Genomic DNA, 18,126 nt, shown 5'->3' on the forward strand with positions numbered 1-18,126 from the left:
GATAGTGTCAAAGATAAGCAAAGCTGGACACTAGTTATAGTGGTAAGGACAGATTTTAATCAGTAACATAGTTTTGCAGTAGGAAAAAGGATCCAGCAGGAACAAAATTCAACTTTGATTTGTACAGAGGTGACTGAGCATTTTTTAAAAGATTTATTATTTATTTATTTATTTTATTTATTATTTTTGGCTCCATCGTGGTCTTAGTTGCCGTCCACGGGATCTTCGTTGAGGCATGCGGGCTTCTCTCTAGTTGTGGCGCACAAGCTCAGTAGTTGTGGTGTGTGGGCTTAGTTGCCCTGCGGCATGTGGGATCTTAGTTCCCCAACCAGGGATCGAACACACGTCCCCTTTCTTGTAAGGCAGATTCTTTACTACTGGACCACCAGGGAAGTCCTGTGACCGAGCATTTTAAAGGGAAGATGAGGTAGTAAGGGGGTGGGCGTGCAGTCAGTGAAGTTTAGAAGTGAAAAATTACAAAATGCCGGGAGGGGTTGGTCCATGAGAAGCCCATCTGGGTTTGCTACCTGGTGCTTATTGGAGTTGGGCTTCCACCCACCACAGAGACTAGGAGACAGGAACCCTATCTTCAGGTGTTGTCTGGAACAAAAAGTAAATTAGTTTAGTAGCCTTGAGTTTTCTCAGGTAGGCATTTCAAGGAGGGCTAGGATCATCCTAGGGATACAGTCACGAGCTGTTAGAAATTAACTTAGTATTTGTTCAAGTGTTTGTGTTTATTTAAGTGTTTGTTCAAGGCCAAGTTGAGGCCTAGTGGAGGAGTGGGCTCAGAGGAGCCTGGCTCGTTCAAGGAATAAGTCTTTGTCAGAAGTAAGTGGGAAGAAAGTAGAACAATTTTAGGCTCAAAGACAAATCAGGAAGTTTTCTAACCTCCCCTTCAAAAACAGAGTTGGATAAATTCTCCCCACTACATCATCTTGGAGTACCACATAATGCAAAACAGTGGGCACTCTGATGAAAGAACAAAGCTGCATAGTCAGGAAAACATTAACAAAAGCTAATTATAGATTAAGAACAGTAACAGTAATAACTGGTATTTTGAGCAAACACAACTCATAGTGTATAATCAAAATACTTTTATTGACTGTAATGTTCCATCGACAGTTTATGCAGTTGGGTAAGACTTAACCTGTGCAACTGGAAGACTCTGGAAAGCCTCATGCCTTTTCTGATCACTCTTTAATAGTAGAAGTATTAGACACAGTCACAATTCAGTAATTTGCAAATGATATATCTGAGAAGTGGTTAATATCCAAAGTATCAAAGAACTCATACAGCTCAATATCAAAAAATGCAGCAACCCCATTAAAAAATGGGCACAGGACCTGAATAGACACCTCCCCCACACACACCAAGAAGACATACAGATGGCCAACAGGTACATGAAAAGATGCTTAGCATCACTAATCATCAGGGAAATGCAAATCAAAATCACAATGAATGGCATCAAAAAGACAGTAAATAGCAAGTATTAGCAAGGATGTGGAGAAAAGGTAACCCTCCTGCACTGTTGGTGGGAATCTAAATTGACACAGCCACGATGGAAAACAGTATGGCAGTTCCCCCCAAATTAAAAATAGAACTACGACATGATCCATCAATTCCACTACTATGTATTTATCCAAAGAAAATGAAGACACTAATTCAAAAAAACATAGGCATCCCTATGTTCACTGCAGCATTATTTATAATCGCCAAGACATGGAAGCAATGTAAGTGTCCATCAGTGGATGAATGGATAAAGAAGAGGTGGTATACACACACACACACACACACACACACACACACATATACACACATATACAGGAATATTATTCAGCCATAAAAAGAGTAAAATGTTGCCATTTGAGAGCACATGGATGGACCTCGAGGGCATTACGCTAAGTGAAACAAGTCAGACAGAGAAAAACCAACACCATATGACCTCTCTTAAATTAAAAAACAAAACAAAATAAATACCAAGCTTACATATACAGAGAACAGATTGGTGGTTGCCCCCAGGTGAGGTTGGGGGTGAGAGATGTGGGGGGAGGGGGTCAAAAGATAAAAAGAAGAAGTTGAAAACAACAGTTCTCACTTGGGCAGCACATAATACTGAAATTGGAGCAGCACGGAGCAGGTTAGCATGGGCCCCACACAAGCATGGCGTGCAGATTTGTGAAGTATTACACGTTGAAAAGAAAGGAACAGTGGTTTCCAGGAATTGGAGGAAAAGAGAAATGGGGAGTTATTATTTAATGGGTATAGAGTTTCAGCTTTGCAAGATGGAAAGAGCTCTGGAGATGGATGGTGGCGGTGATGGTTGCACAGCAATATGAATGTATTTATATCGCTGACCTGTACATTTTAAAATGGTTAAAATGATAAATTTTGTTACATATATTTTACCACAATAAAAAAATAACACCAACAATTTAAAAAAGAAACAAAGAACAAAGTATATACATATTTGTTTTGTCCTCTTTGTCCTGTGGGTGCTTTTCTCGATTTGTTGGGGGCACCTGTGTGACCCCTGTCTGACTGGGGCTTTCAGTCACTTGGCAGTGCTTTCTTTCCCTTTGGTCTTGGTCCTCCTTGGCCCAGCCCCTCTAAGACTTCTCTGTTGGATTCCCATTGACCTCCCAAATGAATCCCTTGGATAAAAATCAAAACCACTCTGGTCTTAGTTTCTCCCCCATTTGGCCCACATCAAGTTCACAGAAATACTCTGTTGTCCTTTAGCTTGATAAGTTCTGGGAATGGAGACAGATTTCGAAACAAGTACTGCTTTGCTGCCAAAGCAGCTTTCTGGTTTCTCTGGACCCCTAGATTTCCTGGGCACTTGTCAACCAGTCCATTCCGTCTGCCATTCTTCTAACAAGTTTTCCTTGGCCCTGCAGAAGCTCTGCTTTTTAAACTTGAAATATGGTAGGTGGCACCTCCCTTCCCTTTGGGTGGGTAGGTGGCAGAACTTAAAGCACAGGGTGTGCTCTCTCCCAAGTGGAATTGCCAGATAAGATACAGGATGCCCAGTTACATTTGAATTTCAGATAAACAACAAATACTTTTTTAGTAGTATTTCAGACATACTTATATGAAAAAGTTATATGTTGTTTATCTGAAATTCAAAGGTAACTGAGTAACCTGTATTTTCACTTGCTAATTCTGACCACCCTACACCCAAGAAACCTCTTCTCAAATCTTTCCCTTCCATATCGCTCTCCAGTGTTTTTATCCTCTAAGAGTGGGTGATAGGTTTTAAGAGATGTGAAACTCATTCTCTGGATTTCTTGACTCACTTTCGTTGAGTACCTTACTGGAGAATTCTCAGTCTATCGTGTGCTGGTGCATCAGCTGAAAGATAATTTAACAACTTCTTGCATTATTAGCAGCAGGCATTTTGCAGAGCATTGGAGATGGCAAACCTTTGTAGAAATACTCTGGATATTTTAAGTAAACTGAGCAGTCACACACAGAGACTATTTGAAATAGTCATATAGGGCTCTGACACAAAGAATTAGTGTCCAAGTAACAGCAGCCTAGCATAAGGACAGCATGGTACACAAAGAAGTAAATCAGCAGATGTTAAAATGAAAAAAAAAAAAAAAGATGAGGATTATAGAGCACACAGGAGCAGAGAACTCTGTAAGCTAAAAGTTGCTACTGTTTCCTTAAGGATAAGAAAATTAAAATTAGTATAAGAACATTGAACATCTACAGTTTTTGCGTATTAAGGTAATTTAATTTTATTTCCATTATGAATTATCAGTCATTTCTAATAAATCCTTTTTGTTGTTTCATAAAAAAACAAGTTAAAAAGCTCCTGCAGGTACTATTATGGATCTATATCTGGACCTGAACAGAGCAATCTACACCTTATGGACTGGTATTATATGGGCTCATTTCAGTTGGTGAAATTGTTTAAGGACCTCTGATACCAAATTGAGGTAATATGCTTAGTATGAACTCGCAGAAGGGATCTGACTCCAAGAAAGAATTCTAGTTTTGTTAGAAAATAAGACTCTTTGGGGGATTATGAAAAGATGGTGACCTATACACATAGGTCATTTAATACATTTACCAGTTCTTTGGGGATGGTTTTCTAGAGGTATGATTGCTGGGTGAAAGGGTAAATGCATGTGAAATTTTACTAAATGTTGCCAAATTCTACTCCATAGCTGTTGAAATGTATGAGTGCCTGTTTTCCTATTCTCACAACACAGCATATGGTAAGACTTTGGATTTTAGTTGGTCATACAGTTTGTTTGAGTCTACTTTTGTATATTTATGCTTAAATTATTTATTTTATCTTTTTCCATTTTAATGGAATTTTCTCTTCCTTTGTATCTTCAAACTTTTATTTACATATATGAAGTTTCCAATTTTTCAATGCTACTTTAATATATTGCCATTTTACTATATTCACTTATTTGCAGTGGTTTTCCTTTGACTCTTAGGACTTTTCCAGATATTCAGTCATAATAGAGGTTTTTTACTCTTCTATTGCAATTCAAATTTCCAAATATTTTATTTTGTCTAATTACATTAGCTAATATCTTCACTGCATTATTACATAGTAGTGCAGATAACGGGTAAATTTGACTTGTCATTTAGTGAGACTGTCTTTACTATTTCCCTATTAGTTGGCTTTCAAAATGAGGTACATATTAAGAAAGGATCCATCATTTACTATTTACTATATGTTTTTGTCAAAGATGGGTGTTGCAGTTTGTCAAATGCCAGGTATCAAAATCAGACAGTGTATTACTAACACTGAACTACTCTTGCATGCCGAAAAATATTTCCACTTAGTCATGGTATATTCTTTCTATTTAAATATAATTTTTATTGAAAAGTGAATAATTTATTAGGCACAGCTGATTGAGTTTTCACAAAGTAAACATTCATGTAACAGTATACCTATCAAGAAACAAAAATTACAAAACACCAGAAACTTCCTGCCACCTTCTAGTCACTACGGATACACAACAGAATAACCATCATCATTCCTTCCAACACCATGGATTTGCTTATCATGCCCTTACTCCCTGGAGGCCCCCAAACTCAAGTCATCAATGGCTCAGCAGTGTTGCTTTCATCTAAGCTGCACTGGCAACAATAGTAGCCACTAGCCACGCAGAGCTATTTAAATTTAATTTAATTAGAATGAAAAACCAAATAAACTCAGAGAATAAGACTAATTAAAGCAAAATCAGGAATAAATAGTTAAGAAAAAGACAGTAATAACATCAATTAACAAACTGGTTGTTTGTGAAAAGTAATGAATTAGATGAATTATTGGCTAAGTGATTCAAAGCAAAAAAGAAAAAAGAAAAAAAACAACACAGATACCTCACCATAGAAATGATAATGGGAAAATATCCACAAATACAGAGGAAAATAAAGGAATCACAGATTACTACTTTGTTCTTTTTTTTTTTTTTTTTTTTTTTACAAGTAAGCTTGAATGTGTGGATCAAATAGAGGAGCTGTCTAGTAGAATTTAAATTACCAAAAATGATCTTATAGGGAAATAGAAAATGTAAAACCTTAAAATTTTGCTCAAGCTTGATTAAAATATTAATTGAAACCATAGGACAGAAGTCACAATTTTATTCAGTAAAAAACCTTAGGAAGGAAAAGTAATAGCTAACCCAGTTGCTTCATAGAATATGAAGTCTAGGATAGTCTTTATTTTTTATTATAAATATAATAAACACATAAAATCAACAGTAATCACAGAGAAAAATGAATGTGTGTTTGAAAAAGAAAAGGGAACATTCCACTTAAGTTATATTTCTACATAGTCCGTATCTTGGCAATAAAAGATTGAGTTCTTGTATAGCTTAGTTTATTATAAGAGCAAGACCTTGTTATTCTGCTCTTTAACCTAAAGTAATTTATTGCCATGACTTTAGTATGTGATCCTTAACTGAGGGGCTGTCATTACTGTAATCCTTTTCCTTCTTGTTAGAATAAATTATATTTTTTAAAAAAATGATGATTGTAGGAAATTTAATGTTATCACCTGTAGTGTAGGGTTAAATGGAGTCCCCCTGAAAGACGTGTTCTCATTGTGACACCCAGAACCTGTCTATGTGACCTTAGTTGGAAAAAGGGTCTTTACAGGTGCAGTGAAATTGAAGATTCTGAGGCGAGATCATCCTGGCTTATCTGCCTGGGCCCTAAATTCAATGACAAGTGTCCTTAACAAGAAACTGTAGGAACAGGGAAGGTTTTTCTCCTACAGCTTTCAGAGGGAGCACAACCTTGTCAATACCTTAATTTTGGACTTCTGAGCTCCAGGATTGTGAGAGAATTATTGTGTGGTTTTTTTTTTTTTTTTTTTTTGTGGTACGCGGGCCTCTCACTGTTGTGGCCTCTCCCATTGCGGAGCACAGGCTCTGGACGCACAGGCTCAGCGGCCATGGCTCACGGGCCCAGCTGCTCCACGGCATGTGGGATCTTCCCAGACCGGGGCACGAACCCGTGTCCCCTGCATTGGCAGGCAGACTCTCAACCACTGTGCCACCAGGGAAGCCTGTTTTTTTTTTTTTTCAAGCCACTAATTTTGTAGTGATTTGTTACGGCAGCCCTTGGGAACTAATACATCACCCCTGTTGTAATGTTCACACTAATACTGTAATGATTACCTTGGTATCTGTCAGTTCATTTTATTTGTAACTCTCCACGATAGGTGTGGTATAAATTTACTTCCTTAAGAGAAAGGTTTAAAATATTTTGTCTTGGATTTCCTAGTAGAGGTCTATTTGAGAAAAAGAAATTAGTCATTCTAACAGATTCATTTTACACCCAAATGGAAAGCTTGTATTTTTTATTTTATTTTATTCATTTATTTCCAGTTTTATTGGGATATAATTGACATACAGCACATGTATAAGTTTAAGGTGTACAACATGATTTGACTTACATACATCATGAAATGATTACATCATCTCATGTAGGTACAACAAAGCTTGTATTTTTGACAAGTGAGATAAATTTGAAAACATTAGCGGAGCAGCAACCATGGAAGAAACGTGCCCACTCCCTGTGCCTCTTGCCATAATGTTGGGTTCAGAAAAGTTTACATTAAAATTTTTAGACCTTCAGGGGATACTAATTCCATAGCTGAATTATGTGATAGTAAAATTTGGTAGAGATAGAAGAAATATTTTTAATTATTATGATAAAAATAGTCTAACATTAAAGTAATAATAGTAGAAAGGACAATTATATAATTTTATAAATGCTTATGAAAATTTATGAGACTATAAAAGTAGGACATGTATAAAAAGAGTCCTTGTCCAAATTGTTTTAATAGTAGGACGTTTCAATACAAGCAAATACAAGAAAGCACTATTACTAGTTCAAAGGATAAAATAAAATACTGAGTACCTCAATTGAAGCCAAAACTGTGTTTATCAAATGTTAACAGCCTACCATAATTTTAAACGTTCAAAGTAGAAGTAAATGGTAATAGTAGCATCATGCCTTATGATACAGTAGTGGAGTCATTCCCACTAAAGTCATCACAATATTCTGGAAATTCTATCCAAAGTGATTAGATGATACAAAGAAATGAGAAGTGTAAATGCTTGAAAGGGTGAGTGAGAAAATAAGAATATTTTAAGATTATACAGTTCTTTACATATAACATCAAGATAATCACTAATTTCCAAAAATGCCAATAGGTTTCCTACATATAAAATATATATAATAAAGAAAAGTATTCATTATTAAAGCAAAAAAGTAGTTGAAGTGCACTGACAAAAAATCAGCATTTAATGTACAGAAATTATATATTGAAGAAATACTTCAAATTATAGTGAGGGATATCAATATATACTTTAATAACTGGGAAAAGATTTCTATTTATGGCAATATGGTAGATCAGATTGACTATCTTGTTTAAAACATTTTTTCTAAAAATTTGCTTTTAAATGAATAACCTGGTTTTTAAAAAATGATCAGAAGAAAGACTTCAAAAAAGACTGAAAGAGCTTCTCTGGTGGCGCAGTGGTTGAGAGTCTACCTGCTGATGCAGGGGATGCGGGTTTGTGCCCCGGTCTGGGAGGATCCCACATGCCGCGGAGCGGCTGGGCCCGTGAGCCATGGCCGCTGAGCCTGCGCGTCCGGAGCCTGTGCTCCGCAATGGGAGAGGCCACAACAGTGAGAGGCCCACGTACCACAAAAAAAAAAAAAAAAAGACTGAAAATAGAATTTGGTAGTATTGAACATAGCTTTTGCTCCAAGGGAAACTGTTAAATAGTAGTTACCCTGAGCTTCTGTTTTGATGGTCAAACAAGATACTGAAGAGGGCATTTGGTGCCTAAGACTTGTGAAAGGTGGGGAATGCAATAGGCCTCTGTATAAAGCTGAAAATCTAAATGGATCTCTTGGGATCAAGAAATCAAATTACCTCACAGAAAGAGATGGCAAGAAAACTTGCCTGAGTTGACATTGGTACTAATGGAAAAAGAAATACATCTTCCCTGAGATGTTTTATTTGCTCACATCATTTTATGGCTTAAATTCACACTACCTGTTTCATCTGAGAGGCGTCAAGTGGAAATTTAAAGTGGTTGAAGTCATTAGGGCCCCAAGCTAACTGACAGAAGCAAATGAAAATCTTTTTTGAAAAAAAAGAAAAAAGAAACCAAAGGTGTCCAATAATTCTCTCAGATAAAATTCTAAACAGTATACATTCAGTCTATGGCCCTAAAACAGTGAGTCATCAGAGGAATGTATCAATAAAGTCACAGTAACATACTCCACACCCACTAAAATGGCTAAAATTTAAGAGATTGACAATACCAAGTACTGATGAAAATGTAGAGTAACAAGAACTCTCATGGATTACTTGTATACGATAGTATAATTACTTTGGTGAAATGCTTAACAATTAATTATAAAGTTAATATACACTTACTCTACAGCTGAGTAATTATTTGCCAAGGCAATTACCTAAGTGAAACATAAATATATGTCCACCAAAAAAAGACATATGTGAATGTTCATTTCAACTTTATTCATATTAGCCAAATCATGCAAAGAACCCAAATGTCTATCAACTGCTGAATGGATAAGCCATTTGTTGTACATTCGTAGAATGAAATAATGCTTGACAATAAAAAGGGACAAACTATTGATACAAGTAAAAACATGGGCTAAATAAATATTGAGGTACCCAGGCAATTATTGCTAGGCAGTGGATGTATTGGAGAGACTAAAAACAAACAACAAATTATGAGTTCACTTGGAAAGGTAATCTAAGCATATTTTACACAAAAAATAAGTATACAAATAAGCAATTTGCTAAACAGCATATTTTCTATCTCATTTCTGATTTCAAAGCATAACTTCAAATATATGCAACTATAAATAGAAAGACGGATGGATAGATGGATAAATGGCTAGATAGATATGTTTAAAAATTGACAAAAGTCTGGAAAGGTAAGTATCAAACCCTTAACAGGAGATGTCTTCTCTGGTTATGGGATTGTATAGAATCGATGAAGGAGTATATAAAAAGAGAACTTGCACTGTTAAATTTATAAGTAAGAAGAAAGTCTTCTGGTTCTGGATAATTGGTTTCCTTTGGTGTGAAATCTGAGTTGAGAGGCTGGCAGATATTCACACTGAAGTCAAGAAACAGGCTGCCTACGCAGGAAACTCTACTCAGTATTCTGTAATAACCTATATGGGTAAAGAATCTGAAAAAGAATGACTATATCCATGTGTATAACTGAATCACTTTGCTGTACACCTGAAACTAACAAAACATTGTAAATCAACTATAGTCCAATAAAATTTTTTGAAATGCTTGAAATAAATATGACAAAATTAATAGTTGATGATTCTGAGTTGTGGGAATATAGGTTTTCTATGTGTAATGTTTTAAATATCTAAAATAAAGAATAACAAAGAAGAAAAAAAGAAACAGGCTGCCTGTACCATAGGCAATATGATCAACATTATAGAGACTCAGAAGGGTCTGCAGTCAGCAAGAGCCAAGGGGTGCCCAGTTATCAGAAGAACCGAGGACATCAGCAGAAAATGCTATCAGAATACCTGAGATAGAACTGGGTCAATCAGTCGTACCCCCGGAGATGCTAGATATTAAACTTTCAAAAAATTCTAGTATATAAAAATCATCACATGAGGACCAAGTGGGTTTATCTCAGGAGTGCAAAGTTAGTTTAACATTCAAAAAAATAAGTGTTATGTGGCCATGTTAACAACAACAAAAAAAGGAGAATTATAGATGCAGAAAATGAATTTGATAAAATCTAACGTGCAAACATTATAGAAACCTGAGGAAACTAGGAGTATAAGAGAATTACCTCGGACCTCCCTGGTGGCGCAGTGGTTGAGAATCTGCCTGCTAATGCAGGGGACATGGGTTCGAGCCCCGGTCTGGGAAGATCCCACATGCCGCGGAGCAGCTAGGCCCATGAGCCACAACTACTGAACCTGCGCGTCTGGAGGCTGTGCTTTGCAACAAGAGATGCCACGATAGTGAGAGGCCCGTGCGCTGCGATGAAGAGTGGCCTCCGCTTGCCGCACTAGAGAAAGCCCATGCACATAAACGAAGACCCAACACAGCCAAAAATAAATAAATAAATAAAATTAAAAAAAAAAAAGAGTTACCTCAATCTGATAAAGGATATCTACCCCCAAAACCTACAGCTAACACTGAAGACTAGGGTGAAAGACTGAAGACTTTGACATTTTTTTGTTAAATGTTTAAAATTTTTATTTGGAGGTCTAAAAAGAAGCCTAGCAACCTTCTTCTCGTTTTTTAATCCACTATAATTCCTATTTGTCATTTATTTCAGGAAAAACATCAGAGAATGAAAGATCATATTTCATTTAATCTAAGACACAATCATTTTGTATCATACCATTATTTATTGTGCAATTAATAAAAATTGCCAACTAATTGTCAGATGCCAACAATTATGAGAAACATTTTAATTTTTGAAATTTTAAAATGTGAGATAAAAGTTCATCTCAGAGTTAATGAAATGAGATACTTAGCAGAGAACATGTAAGATGCAATAAACATGGAAATATAATACAAAAAGAATGAAAAAATACTTACTAGAACTGAAAATTTTTGAAGACTTTGCCCTTAAGATTAGGAGTAAGACAAGATGTCTATCCTTGCCACTTCTATTCAACATTGTACTGGAGGCTCTAGCCAGGGCAATATGGCAAGGGGGAGAAAATAAAAGGTATTTAGATTGGGAAGGAATAGGTAAAACTATCTTTATTTGCATATGATGTTATCATATAAATTCTAATGAATCTACACACCAAAAAACTATTAGAAATAATGAATTATGTAAGGTCACAGGAACAATGCCCATGTAGAAAATTAATGCATTTTCATATACTACAAAGAACAATTGAAACTAGAAATTCCCCTTTTTAGATCTTGAGCAAATATTGAACTTCTCTGAGTCAAGTTTCCTGACCTATGAAATGAAGGAGTCGGAGAAAATGGAATGATCTCAAAGGCTCCTTTTCACTTGATTCTCTAGTGTTTCACTACTCCGTAACTTCGTGAGATCAGAGATTCTGTTTTGATCATCATGTTATTTCACAGAGCCCAGAACTGTAGGTGTAAATACATTGTCTGTTGAATAATAAAAGAATGTCACACTGGAATAAGCCACCAAGGAACAGGAATGAGACTCCACTTGTGCAGATGTTTTATGAAATAAGTAAAGAGCTGCCATCTGGAGAGCCTTGTAATTCGAAAGTCAGAGAGACTAAACTCTGTGGTCTTTTAAGGTTTCCTTTGGCTCTAGGAGTATATAATTCTTCCCATCTGAGAATATCCATCGTGATAATGAACTGCCAATCAGAAAGCTGTTACTTACACTAACTTGAACGTTGCATTGCACTAGGCACTGTGCGGGAAGAACAGTAGACAATTCCCTGCCAGAGACCAAGAGTCAGAGGCAGAAACCAGAATGGAAATTATGTTCGATCTACAACAGAAGCTCAAGTGTTTGTAAAATTACCCTCTAACTTCTCTCTCTTTCCTAAAATTATGGGGAGCAAAGACCTTAGGCTGTAATAACTTCAAATCACAGAATACTTAACCTAGTTTAATATGCAGTTGCCTTTGAATGTATCTGAGGTTTGCATGCTTCATTATTCTTTTGGCAACCAGGCTGTAAAAAAGTTGGCGTGTGTAAGCCTACAGAATGATCCCTGTTGGAATGTGTATTTTACCAAAGTTCTGCTTCATATCACCCCTGTTGGAGACACACACACACACACACACACACACACACACACACACACACACACACACACACACACACACACACACACACACACACACACACACACACACACACACACACACACACACACACACACACACACACACACACACACACACACACACACACACACACACACACACACACACACACACACACACACACACACACACACACACACACCCCTACCTACCTACCTACCTACCTAAAACCAAGAATCTAAATAGTAGGCAACTGAGAGTATTTCCCCTGAGCCAACATAGACTGAACTCAGAGCCAGGCAGCTCCAAAGGATCAGGTGTCAGGTGACCTCCGAATGAGTCAGTAAATGTGTGAGTGCTAGAACACAAGCAGAATTGGTGACCAGAACTCATTTCAGAGGGAGAACAGGGAACCAGGGGGAGTAACAAACATGTAATTTCAGACAAAAACTAATGGCCCCTAGATTCCAAATGTACTCACATAGTCAAAAGCACTTATTTGGGTAAAAAGATATTAAAATGGAAATATTTAGAAAGATGAAGAGTATGATCATAAAGCAACCTAATTTTTTTTCCTCCCACTGTCCATTTAAACCCCTTCTGTATGTGAATGAAAAAAAGGGAAAAGAATATATATAGAGAGAAGGAAGAGTTGGAGGAGGAGGGGAAGGTGGGGAGGTGGATTTATTTTAAGGCACTGACTCACATGATTGTGCAGGCTGGCAAGTCCAAGATCCAGAGAGCAAGCCAGCAGGCTGGAATTCAGATAAGACTCAGTCTGAAATCCTTTAGACAGGCCAGACAGGCTCTAAATACAGGCAGGATTTCTGTGTTGTAACATTGGAGCCAAATTCCTTCTTCAGATAACCTGTCTTTGCTCTTAAGGCCTTTAACTGATTGGATGAGGCCCACCCACATGATGAAGGAGAGTCTGCTTTACTCAAAGTCCACTGATGTCAATGTTAGTCCCATCAAAAAATACCTTCACAGGGCTTCCCTGGTGGCGCAGTGGTTGAGAGTCTGCCTGCCGATGCAGGGGACACAGGTTCGTGCCCCGGTCCGGGAAGATCCCACATGCTGCAGAGCGGCTGGGCCCGTGAGCTATGGCCGCTGAGCCTGCTCGTCCGGAGCCTGTGCTCCGCAACGGGAGAGGCCACAACAGTGAGAGGCCCGCGTACCGCAAAAAAAAAAAAAAAAAAAAAACCTTCACAGCAACATCCAGACTGGTGTTTGACCAAACTGGGCACCATAGCCTAGCCAAGTTGACACATAAAATTAACTATCACAGTAGGTAATTCTCCCCCAGCCCCTTGGATGAAAATAAGAGTAATAATTATGATTCTCTGCTTCCTCCTAGGAAATGAACAGTTCTCAAGTCATTTCAAGCCACAAAACAGTCTCAATTCAAGATTTAAAATAGTCTAAACATCCAGGTCCATATAAGGTTAAGGCTTCATCCCTCCATCAGCTCGAGTCTGCTTTGGGCAGGCTGCCTGTATTAGTGGTGGGAGAGGGAGTGTCTGCTTCTACAGGTCCTAGCCTAGTGCCTCGATTTTTCCTCCCTCATGCACTAGGCAGACTCTAGTTCTTCCAGGGTTGATATCAAAATGAGCAAGAGTCACTGATGCTGTCATGAGCTGTTTGGTATTAGCGCTCTCTGGGCTTCAAAGAAATTTGAAGGTGACCTTTCTCTCAAGGGATATTTTGTCCGCTTTTATAGACACATTCCACCCCCATGTTGGGATGTCTCACTTGTCTTCCCTTGACACAAGTACATAAATGTCTTTCCTCTGACTTAACACTGGTATCTCTTTCTCAGCTCCTAGGAACAAGCTGGTCCATCATCTTTATGTTGGTCACCCCATTCTTGCAGGCAGTCATGTTCTTTCTTTCACACGAGTCTCAGGTATGGATCTTGGTAAATACACAGGCATCAAGACCCTGATAAACTGGGATCCTGCACAAAATGCTGTACTAACTGTGCTCTCTTTTTAGAGCAGCTCATCAGGGATAGCTTCAGTCCACCAGATTTCAGAGACCTAAGTTGGCTGTCAGTCCCCTTCACCCTCTAAGCTTTCAGGGACACAAACTGAGGTCCTGGAATTGACCCATGAGGTCCCCTTCTCTTGTGCAGTTGACCCTTGAACAATATGGGTTTGAACTGCTTGGGTCCACTTATACATGGAGTTTTTCCAATAAATATGTACTGTGGTACTACATGATCTGTTGTTGGTTGAACCCTTGGATGCAGAACCACGAGTACTGTGGGAGGATTGTCAAGTCGTAGGTGGATTTTCAACTGCTCCAAGGATCTGAGTCCCTAATCCTCACATTGTTCAAGAGTCAACAGGACTGAATTCAGGGAAAACTCTCCCACCACTCCCTAAGGAAGGTGTGTTTCCTCTAAGGCTCCCCAAATACTGCCAGACCTGGGCTTTAAGCTTTCTCCCACTTGTCCCCCAAAGCTATCAAACTCAATTTAGGAGATATGTAAATATAGGTCAGAGGCAAGTTTGGTGTCCCCTTATGTCTCTTCTATGCATATAAAAATATTTTATGCAGGGTTTTTAGTTAGTTTTTGAAGGAGGAATTCTTCAAATAACCTAGCCTAACATCATTTCTAGAAGCTAAATTTGAAATTTTCCAATTCTCCAATATAACACGCCACCTTGGAATAAAACTGCTTACTTATCAAAATATAATTAAAGTAGTAACAACTGATGAAAATGATTATTTTAACTAAAAACCTTCTTAATCTTGTTCTACAGAATGACAATAGATGTGAAAGAAAAAAGGAGCGTGGTTTGTGGTCAAATAAATTTTGCAGATGCTGTAATAAACACTTCTGGACAGGTTTCCTCTGAACTTTAATATGCATACTTATGTAAAGGAGAGGCGTATATGTTGCTGTCCTTTCCGAACATATTTTAACACAAAATTTCTTTTATACTGTAGCATCTCCAAGGACTAGTGTTCCACAGCATGCACTTCAGAAAAAAAAAAAAATCCTAAAAACTAATAGCTGCAGATTTGGGAAGATATGGTCATATATGTGTATGATAATTTATTTTTCCCAATGTTTATGTACCTAACTTTGCCTGTTTTCAGCTTTTATAAAACCACTTTGTATCTTTTGCATATTGCAAAATGCTACTTGTTAAAAGATCAAAAAACAGACAATAACTATTATATTATTGGCTGTAAACTGATTTTTCTGTTTTCACGTTGATATTTAAGGACTCTTAAGAAATCTTGAGTAGATATGATTTCAAGATAAACACTGGCACACAGGATCTCTTAATGATTTTCTGATGAGTCCCTATGGATTCTTTCAGGACCCCTATTTTCATATTCAGTTCTCTCAAAGGTTGTAGTAACATACAAATATTTGCCCTGGCGGCTGGGGCTGGGGTGGGGGGGAATTGTGAGGTAATTCTGAGTTTAGAGAAGATAAATGTGAAGGAATACAAAAAATCAATGAGTTTTCGTAAGTTGAATTCTATATGAACTTTGTGAATCATTTGGATTGAAAGTGTGGCCCCCCTTCACTCTAGAATTAGTCCCAAGACTTATTACTAGCACTGCTTGACACTTTGTTAAATATTCGCCATAAATTCCTACTTTCATAGACAGTTTTAGTTTTAATTAGTTTGCACTGGTGTAGCGTTCCTTACAGAAGGAACGTCATTGTGGTTGGGATTATGGATGGATTTCTCGAGTAATGATGAAGGTTACTAACAAAAGACCATGCAAACTCACATCATCTCCTCCCATACTCCTAATATAGAACAGCAAAGAAGTTTAACTTCCCCATCTTATTTGCAGTTATTTTCTTAAATTGCATTATATTAAAAGAAAAAGCTATAAATTATTCATATATCTCTTACCTAATCCTGGATTACATTTCAAAATGATGTTAATCAACAGGCTATAGAAAATGGTACAATATTTATAGCAACATGGTAACCAACTTAATTAAGTAATATCAAAGACAAATTGAAATCTCTATATTCTTTCTCTTGATTCAGACAATTTTCTTCATGATATGATAACTCAGATGAAATTACATGGCTTGATTACTTTTTAAAGTGATTATTGAGTTCTCCAGATACTTATTGGTTCCTCAGGATCAGTTATCCACATTTATTAAGTGCTGTATCTAATTGGCAAATCTATTCCACTTACACTTTTTAAATCGCTCCATTGTTGGTCAAATTGCGTTTGACGGTACCAGACTCCGTTATACAAAGTAATTTAGTTATAAATATGATTTTAGGTTTCCCTAATGGTGTTTCTCTGATTATACATGACAACTTGGATAGACTAGAGCCATTGTAAAGACTGGAGCTGCCATATCATTTTCCATGTTATGGAATCAGTCTGTATTCTTTATAAATGTGGATCCCAGCAGCAGTTTAAACTTGATTTGTTGCATCATCGTTTATACTATAGGCAAACTCAAGTGAATAGCAGTACAATAATATCCATAGATCAATAGATGAAGAAAACCCATAAAATCCAGATTGTTTGATTATAGAACTAAGAGTTAAAAGAGACATCGATGATCTAGTACAACTTCTAACTAAGACAGAAATCTCCTCTGCTATGTACCAGATAGGGGATAGTTATTTTTTTATTTATACAAGTTCAACAATTAAAAAAACGAAAATCACTTGCTAACAGGGAATCCCATTACAGTTCAAAGCATCAGAGAAGCATCACATCCTCGTGGTTAAGCCTATAGCCTATAGAGCCAGATTGTGTGTTGAAATACCATTTCTACTGTCTCCTTACTGGGAAGCTAAGTACATTTCATCACATCCCTGTACTTCAGATCTGTGATGTGGAAAGTAGATTTCTATAAAGATTAAATTCATTGAGACATACAGAGACATAGAGTTAATAATGTATAAACACACCTGGAAGAACTATTGGCATTAAACAATAATATTTTTTAGAAAATTATTCCACATATTAAACTAAACCTGTCTCCCAGTACCTTCCACTCATCAGTTCTAGCTCTGACTCTAAAAGTGCACAATGTGAAACATTCCCTCTTCTACATTTCCAGTCTTGGTCTTCCAGACTTCTTTTCTTCAGGCAGAGAGTTACCAAGTCTCTACTATACATGAATACTATCTTCAAGCCAGTGGAGGCCTAGGCTAAGATGCATGTGTTTCTTGATTTCTTTGCTGATTCATGGCACTCTACAATGATTTTTAAATTTTTTTTTTGAAATTGAGATGTAATTGACATATAACACTATATTAGTTTTGGGTATAAAACATAATGATTTGATATTTGTATGTATTGCAAAATGATCACCACAAAAGGTATAGTTAACAGCCATCACCACACACAGTTACAATGTTTTTTTCTTGGAATGAGCACTTTCAAGGTCTACTCTCTCAGCAATGTTTTTTTTTAATTAATTCTTTTTTATTGGAGTGTAGTTGATTTACAGTGTTGCGTTTCTGCTGTACAGCAAAGTGAGTCAGTTAATATATATACACTCTTTTTTCAGATTCTATTCCCATATAGGTCATTACAGAGTATTGAATAGAGTTCCCTGTGCTATATAGTAGGTTCTTATTCTCAGCAACTTTTAAATACATAATACAGTATTATTAACTATAGTCACCATGCTGTATGTTACATCCTCATGTCTTATTTATTTTATAAATGGGAGTTTTTACCTTTTGACCTCCTTCACCCACTTTGCCCACCGCCTACTGCCACCGCCTGCTTCTGGCAACCAAAGAATCTGTTCTTTATGTCTGTAAGCTCACTTTGTTTTTGTTTAGATTCTACGTACATGTAAGATCGTACGGTATTTGTTTTTCTCT

General features: G+C 37.1%; 1 long non-coding RNA gene across 1 annotated transcript in view; it reads left to right on the forward strand.

The window, feature by feature from the left end:
• The first annotated feature begins 2,867 nt into the window (after positions 1-2,867).
• LOC308622068 overlaps positions 2,868-18,126 on the forward strand; it is a 192,402-nt gene continuing 177,143 nt past the window's right edge. Inside the window, exon 1 of the long non-coding RNA XR_014016556.1 lies at positions 2,868-2,925. This is a non-coding gene — a long non-coding RNA (uncharacterized lncRNA). The remainder of the gene's footprint in view (positions 2,926-18,126) is intronic.

This window comes from Mesoplodon bidens (assembly GCF_964165515.1).
Source record: "Mesoplodon bidens genome assembly, chromosome: 8".
Taxonomy (NCBI): domain Eukaryota; kingdom Metazoa; phylum Chordata; class Mammalia; order Artiodactyla; family Ziphiidae; genus Mesoplodon; species Mesoplodon bidens.